The sequence below is a fragment of the Triticum aestivum genome, chromosome 5A (assembly GCF_018294505.1).
Source record: "Triticum aestivum cultivar Chinese Spring chromosome 5A, IWGSC CS RefSeq v2.1, whole genome shotgun sequence".
Lineage (NCBI taxonomy): Eukaryota > Viridiplantae > Streptophyta > Magnoliopsida > Poales > Poaceae > Triticum > Triticum aestivum.
Genome location: NC_057806.1, coordinates 152,381,650 through 152,390,224, shown reverse-complemented (window position 1 = coordinate 152,390,224; position 8,575 = coordinate 152,381,650).

The following is an 8,575-nucleotide window of genomic DNA, read 5'->3' as shown; positions in this document are numbered from 1 at the left end:
CAGCTAGCAAATTTCTGTGGGCACTTCGCATTTGTCTCAATATCTGAACCCAAGAAAGTTGAAGAAGCCTTCATGGAACCTGAATGGATTCAAGCTATGCAAGAAGAGCTTCAACAGTTTGAGCTGAATAATGTATGGGAACTGGTTAAGCGTCCTGATCCTCGCAAGCACAATATAATAGGCACCAAATGGATATATCGCAACAAGCAAGATGAGCATGGTCAAGTTGTCAGAAACAAAGCTCGTCTCGTTGCTCAAGGGTACACTCAAGTTGAAGGGATTGACTTCGATGAAACATTTGCTCCTGTGGCTAGACTTGAAGCCATACGCATACTGCTGGCCTATGCAAATCATCATAACATTCTTCTGTATCAAATGGATGTGAAGAGCGCTTTTCTCAATGGCAAGATTGACGAAGAAGTGTATGTTGCACAACCGCCTGGCTTTGAAGATCCAAAACATCCTGACATGGTGTACAAGCTCAACAAGGCACTGTATGGCCTCAAACAAGCCCCTCGGGCTTGGTATGACACACTCAAATACTTCCTGAAGAGCAAAGGCTTCAAACCTGGTTCCCTCGACCCCACTCTCTTCACGAAGACATATGATGGTGAACTGTTTGTGTGCCAAATATATGTGGATGACATTATCTTCGGCTGCACCAATCAGAAATACACAGACGAGTTTGGATATATGATGCAAGAGCAATATCAGATGTCCATGATGGGTGAGCTGAAGTTCTTCCTTGGTCTTCAAATACGTCAGCAACGCAACGACATCTTCATATCTCAAGAGAAGTACCTCAAAGATTGCCTGAAGAAATTTGGGATGCAAGACTGCAAAGGCTTCACGACGCCAATGCCAGCCAAACATCATCTGGGTCCCGACGACAATGGTAAAGAGTTCGATCAAAAGGTATACCGCTCCATGATTGGTTCTTTACTTTATCTATGTGCATCTAGGCCAGATATTATGCTTAGTGTTTGCATGTGTGCTCGATTCCAAGCGGCACCAAAGGAATCGCATCACTTAGCTGTGAAGCGAATTCTTCGATATTTGGCTCACACCCCAACATTAGGATTATGGTATCCAAAGGGCTCAGAGTTTGATCTGGTTGGATTCTCGGATGCTGATTATGCTGGTGACAAGGTGGATCGCAAGTCTACATCAGGCACATGTCATTTTCTGGGACGATCACTTGTATGTTGGTCTTCAAAGAAGCAGAACTGTGTATCTCTCTCCACTGCTGAATCTGAATACATTGCTGCTGGATCTTGCTGCGCTCAGCTTCTATGGATGAAGCAAACACTCAAAGATTATGGCATTCATCTGAAGCAAGTGCCACTCTACTGCGACAACGAAAGCGCCATCAAGATTGCCAACAACCCAGTTCAGCACTCGAAGACAAAGCACATTGAAATTCGTCATCACTTTCTCAGAGATCATGTTGTGAAGGAAGATATTGATATCATACACGTCAACACTGAAGAGCAATTGGCAGATATCTTCACCAAGCCCTTGGATGAGAAGAGGTTTTGCAAGTTACGGTGTGAGCTAAATATCTTGGAATCCTCAAATGTCCTGTGATCAGGCACACATCCTAACACTTATGCATATTGATGACTTAGATGTGCAACACACGAAGTAAAGTATATCTTCAATCAATGAAGACTTACATTCTAAGTGTGAATACATTAATGTGGAATTTGACTTCGGAGCGCCACGATAATTGTGCGCCGTGTCTGAGTCTAATACTTCCTATACGGTGGGTAACGCCACCACCAAATTTTTCTGTTTGAAGTGCTTCACTCATGGCGTTACGTTTGGTATGTCTTCACATTTGGTTTGGCTTCAATCTCAACTTGCCTTCATGATTATCTTCACTATGTTGATTTGATTGTCTGTCTAATCTATATATATATACTAGTGTTCTGTCCTCTACAGCATTCACTTATAGCTATGTCTTCTTGTTGAATCTTTTGAACTAAGTGAATGTGATCGGACCCTAACCTCTCTATGCTTTCTATCTCAAACTCTATCTCTCCAAATCATATGCATTCTATTGAAACTGTCGAATATCTTCTCTGCATCCTTGTCAGCAGAAGATACAGTGACAAACATTAAGTCCGTTTTCAATGCTAATTCCTTCACCTGAAACCCGGAGAAGTGGGAACGACCACCCGACAATCCAGGCATGCGTGGGAACGTGGAACAACCTCCGATATTTTGCATGATGGCCACGTGTCCTTCAGATGTGAAACGCCAGGGGCACCTGTGTAATAACACTGTGCCGTCCCTGTCTCTATAAATACACGCCTCACCACAGTCATTATCCTTTCTTCCACTCTCGCACAAACCCTAGCACCACCGCTCGCCCTCGACGACGCCGGCGACGAAGCGCTTAGTTGCCGCGACCTCACTGACGCCGTCTTCACGCTGGCCGCGGACATCGTCTTCTCTGCCGTCGCCGTAGGTGTCCTCCGTCGCCAAGTTAGGGCACGGACGATCGATCTGCTCGGCCTCCTCTCCCACTCCGTCTAGCAGTTCTTCGTGTGGTAAATAAAACTTCTTTTTTACGGCCCCTTTGATTCTATAGATCCATCACTTTCTACCACAAGCAGTTTCTGTTCACACAAGTTGGATCTATTTCATACTGCATCTCATAATATGCCTAGTATGTTCACTTATGCTTCACAAAGTAGTTAGATTCCTCACTTGTACTTATTCGTGGATTCGTACAAATCTGGAACCAACTCCCTATCTATGAGTGAATGTCTTCGCACTATGAGGTCAATGTCTTCTAAACTGATTTATCTTCAAAATCTTCTGAGAATGCATATGACCTCTTCCCCTTCCTTCGCACCTTAATGCTGTCACAGGTACATGTCCGTGGGAGAATCCCTTGGTTCTCATAGTCTGCATTCATTTGCAGAATTCTTACAACATCATATAAATTCTCCCGAAGCCAGTTCCTGTTTGACCAGCAAACGGAAGCCTTTGAAACCTTTGAACGTGTTGAAGCCATTCAGTTTGAAGATCATGGCTACAGAGAAATCAGCAAGGAAGGGTGGCCGACAGCGTCGAGGGGGAACATCAAGAGATCTGCCTGATGACCTCTCAGAGCTGTACAAGACAGACCCAGAAGAGGATTACAATCAGCGCAAGACACGAATCCAATGGATTCGAAGGTACTGGGCTGAGCAATGGTTCAAGTACAGGTTTGTGACCCAGGAATATGCAGAGAAGAATGCCATCAAGCGACCATGGGGAGACATCCTATACAGAAATCTTCAACCCAGGTCCAGAGATGAAGCCATTGAACAAGGCTTCTATCCCTGCATGGTCCGTGGACCACAGCCTGCAGATGCTGATCCATCGTCATTGCTATGGTGTCGTGACGACAATCTGTTCAAGCGCAACTTCCAGTTTGCCAAGAACTCTGCTAAGCAAAACAAGAAGTCATTGGGACTAGACTTCAACCCTGGTCCTTCTGCTCCCCGTGCCGATGGCACCCGCGAAGCTGAACCCAATCTTGTTGGGCCCTTCTACAACCTGGAAGGTCTCATCACTCATATCATGGTTCAAGGGACAGCCGTGGATGAGCCTGCAGATGACGCTGAATCTGATGAAGCGCCTGCACCGCCAAAGCCAACGAAGCTGAAGAAGCCTAAAGCTTCAAAGTCTGCCTCAGCACCAAAAATCTTACGGGCGAAGCCACTGGCTACTGCACCTCCTGAAGACAGTGTGCAGTCTGAAGATCTATCACGCATCTCCAAGAAGACTGAGATGAGAAAGAGTACTGATCAGGCACTGACTGCTACTGCTATTCTGCGCAATGACGCCATTGATCTTTCCAGCGATGAAGATCTTGCAGATGACGCTCTTGAGCAACTGATCAAGAGCAAGGAAGAAGCAGAGATCTTCAATGATTTGCCTCTCTTTGATGTGGCAATCCTCCATAACTTCATTGATGAGTGGTTTGACACGCCCAACCTCAGCTTTGAAGATCTGCAACTTCCAATTGGCCTCAGTGTCGCCTTCCATGGCGCCATTGCTTCTGAGCTATCTCTAGCTCAGCGCATCGTTGAACTGAAGCAAAAGATCGACTATGAGAAAGCTCAGTTCAAGAAGCACATGGCCAAGCTCAGCGTGCAAGATGTGAAAAACTTCAAGATTATGCTGCACGAGCTCAAGGAAGCCTTTCTCAAGAAGCGTGAAGAAGCTCAAGGTTCTCGTGAACGCATGAAGAGCCTGGCTGACAAGTGTGTGCAAGCCTACAATGAGGCTGAGAAGCGCAAGGCTCTTGGTCGTCCTGGCATCGACCCAAGAATGGCTGCAAAGAAGAAGAAGCCCTCAACTGACCAATCTGCACCTTCAAGGCAGGAAGAACCTCGCATAGTCTTCCCAAGCAGCATGACTGGCTCGAAGCCAAAGGTCAGGTCAACCGCTTCAGAACTGAAGAAGACGAGGACTGCCGAGGCTGAATCCAGAAAAAGGAAAAATCCTGAAGCTTCTGACGTCGCTCCCTCTAAGAAGAAGCGCAAAACCAAGAAGGATCGAGCTGCTCCCACAGAGCCCTTAGTTGTTGAACCCATCTCAATGGTTCGCCCTGCATCTGAACACCACGAGCGCCAACTGATTGTTCATGAGCCTGCTTCCACAGAGGCTCCTGAAGCTGAAGACATTCCAGCAGTTGACCCCACCGCTGCTAAAGACATTGGTCACCATGACAATGTTGAAGATGATGAAGTCCTTCCTCAGATTGAGCACCAACTGGTATCATCGCCTGTGCTTACACACAGCGAACTCATCAACATTGGTCGTCCTCTGACGCCAACTGCTCAGGATGCATCGTGGGCTGATCACCCACAGAGACAAGACACTCCAAGCTCTCCCCAAGTAACCCCATCAGTGCAAGAAGAGGATGACTTTGAGGCCCAGCCAACTCCATCTCCACAAGCGTCGCCAGCGCTACGCAGGCTTCACAAAGGACCAAGGTCTCAAGTCCCTCTTCCGAGCGTTCCAGAAGGAGAAGTGCACCACCAATCTATTGCACGTCAAGTGTTTCCAGATGCCACTCCTACTGTGACTGTCTCTGAGTCTAAAGCCCAAGGTGCTGAAGACAATCCGGCTGCATCAGCTGATGACAAATAAGAAGAAGATCGTGTCCCTACACCGCCAAACTCTGAAGAAGCTGTTCCTGAAATGAACGTGTCTGTGCCCGACCCTCCAGCTCATCAAGTGGAGGTTGAGAATCTTGAGGCTGCCACCACCAACACAAATGAAGCCAATGACGTAGTCATGGCTGAAGCAAATGTGGAGCCTGCACCAACCAATGTGCCAGAGGCCAATGAAGCCAATGATGCACCAGCAATAGATGTGCAGCCCGACGCCTCTGCTGATGCCACTGCTCCTGTTCCGCCACCAAGGCCACACACTATCGAGCAAGCATTCAACTATGGTCAACTTGTCACTGTCAAATGGCCTTTTCTGACTCCTCCGCCTGCTGCTGGTCCTCAGTTTGACTATCACGTTGAGCACAGGCCTCAGGTTCAGAAGCCAATACCAAGGTTGCCCAGGTTTCCAGGCACTGCATCTGCACCCGGATCGTTCAATATCAATGGCTTCAAGGCACACAACACCTTCTTTGATAGCGCCAAGAACCCCTACACCAAGGCAAGAATATCTCCTGATCGGTTCTGGAGTTATCAGCAGCGCAGTTATTACTCATGCATTCTGTACAATCAAGGTCGCATTTTCCCACATATGCGTCTTGACACTGAAGCCATAACTGGACTGCCCTGTTTGGAAGAAGCTCTGGATTGCTTCAGAGAGTTAGGCTTGCTGTAGTTCGTCACTGATAAGGAGCACTGGAATGAAGAATTGCTGCTCCAATTCTATGCCACTCTTCATATCCGTGGCTACAACAGGGATCCGAAGACTTGGGTCCTTGAGTGGATGACATGCAATGTTCATCATGAAGCCAAAGCCTTTGATATCATTGAGCTTACTGGCCTGCCCACTCCAGGAGATCTGTATGAACCTGGTTGTCAGCTTCACAGTGCTGCTATGGAAAGCATCTTCCACAAGCTTGAACCCAATATGAGTCATATGCTTAGCATGATGAAGCCTTTGCCTCCAGATGCTGAATATCCTAAGGAGTTCTATGTTGAATACCTTGAGTATCTGCCACGTACTATCTATCACATCATCAGGCGAACTCTCTGGCCCATCAAAGGACATTCTCCACATGCCAAGCTAGAAGGTGCAATGAAGACGTTGGTCTTTCATATTCTTCATGGCAAAAGCTTCAATGCACAAGACTTCTTCATTCGCCAGCTTGCTGCATCAGGATCTGACATTTTTGGCTTGAAGTTTTACGCTCCATGGGTTATGCAACAGATCAAACTGCACTCAGCTATCACCTATCAGCCCTCTGCTCGCAATCATCGGATCTTTCTGCCTGACATCGATATGTCAGTTGAAGCCATCTATCCAGAGCCTGCCAAGGAGCCTCTTAGTCTTCAGAATGCTGAGAATCAAAGCTTCTCTCAAAACATTGAAGGAGTTCAAGCAGTCTCTCATATTTATCCTCTGGCTGGCACTACACGTGCACCTCACCGTGCCCTCACAGAAGCCACCGAAAGCACCATTGCCCAATGACCCAAGAAGCGATCCCGTGTTCTCAATGACCGCTAGCTTCTGGTTTCCCTTCATCAGAAACAGGATAGGCATCATGGCTGGCTAAAGCGCCAAATGCAAAGCCTCTTGGTGGATGTAAACAGGATTCGCAATCTTGCCACCAAAAATGCCTTTGTTGCCCATGAAACCTGTCGGCGTACATGGAAAGGGCTGACGCTTATGTGCTCCGAAGATGATCTTCAAGAGGATGGCTTCTCTGAATGCTTCAAGTTTGACTCAACACCTCCAAGAAGGACTGTGCTGCGACGAACTCCGTCTCTTGAAGACTCTGAGTTCTCCTCCTCTTCTGCAACTATGAATGCCAGGGTGATCGATGATGAAGACGATGCTACTTCACCGCCCCCTACTTCTGCACGCATCGACACTGCCCCGAGTTCGTCTGCACCGCCTAACAACACCGACGACCCTGCTGCTTCACCTACTCCTCCTGGGAACGAGTAGATGCTCTATGTCTTCAAACCTTTTTGGTCCTTACTGATAAAAGGGGGAGAAGCATATGAGTTTGATAGTCTTCAAGCGGGTCCATATTGGCGGTTGCTTTATATTTTGCCTAGTGTTTACAACTCTTGCGTTTTGATTACAATTTGGTTCTTTGAGTTGTAACACTTAAACTCGATGGTCGTCTGCTACTTATTTGCTATTCTGTGATGCGATGATAAATTCCGCATGTGCGACGATAAATTCCGCACTTAGATCATTTTGCAGACGTCCATTTTTCACTATGCATGTCATTATCTTCACATACTTTTCATGCATGATGAATTGTCATCATAAGTTGAAGAGGATCTCCACAAGTACAACCTGCCATGTGCATTTGCATTCCAAAAGCAAATTACTTATATGCACATCTTCAGGGGGAGCCCTTGCAACTTATGAAGACAATCCCCTATCCTTTACAATTTCACATATTATATTCCCCATTGAAAACTTCAACTAGTTTGTCATCAATCACCAAAAAGGGGGAGATTGTAAGTGCATCTAGTGCCACCCCTAGTTGGTTTTGGAGTATTGACGACAAACCTAGTTGAGGGACTAATGTGTTTGTGAGAATTGCAGGATAACACAGGTAGAAGTCCCTCATTGATTCGGTTTTCCTACCAGAGATGACCCCTAAAAATGTAAGAAGACATTGAAGACAAAGGTGGTATGTGAAGACATTCACATTGAAGACTATGACAAGAGAAGACATCGCATGAAGACTATGGAGCGCGAAGACTTAGTTCTTTCGTCGTTCTTTTTCTTCTTTGTTGAGTCATAGGAACCACCGTACTGTTAAGTGGGGTCCAAGAGAACCAGTCAGAATGACTGAAGTGATGCTTAACCAAAATCCTATGTCTTCGAGTGAAGACTATGAGAGCAAATCTTGTCCAGAGTTGGATAAGTCAGCTTTGCTTGTAGCCCAAGTAAAGTTGCCGTGTGTGTTTGAAATCTGACCGTTGGAACACGTGTCAGTTCCTTAGTGACCCAGGGTCATTTCGGACAAATCAGGTCGGGTTGCCTAGTGGCTATAAATAGCCCACCCCCTACAACCATAAACGGTTGGCTGCTCAGAGTTAGAGTACGGCTTTTGTCGTTTGAGAGCAACCCACCTCGAAGCCTTTGAGAGAGAATTCCTTGCGAGGATAAAGCCCTAAACACCCAGAGCCAAAGAGTGTTAGGCATCACTTAAGTCTTCCTGTCTGTGTGATCTGAAGACTTATTACACTTGAGGACTGTGAATCCTCCAGCCGGTTAGGCGTCGCGTTCTGAGCATCCAAGAGTCATTGTGGATCGCCGGTGAACGAAGTCTGTGAAGGTTTGGAAGTCTACCTTGAAGACTTACCAGAGTGATTGGGCGAGGACTGGGTGTCCTTAGCTCAAGGGGAATAAGGTG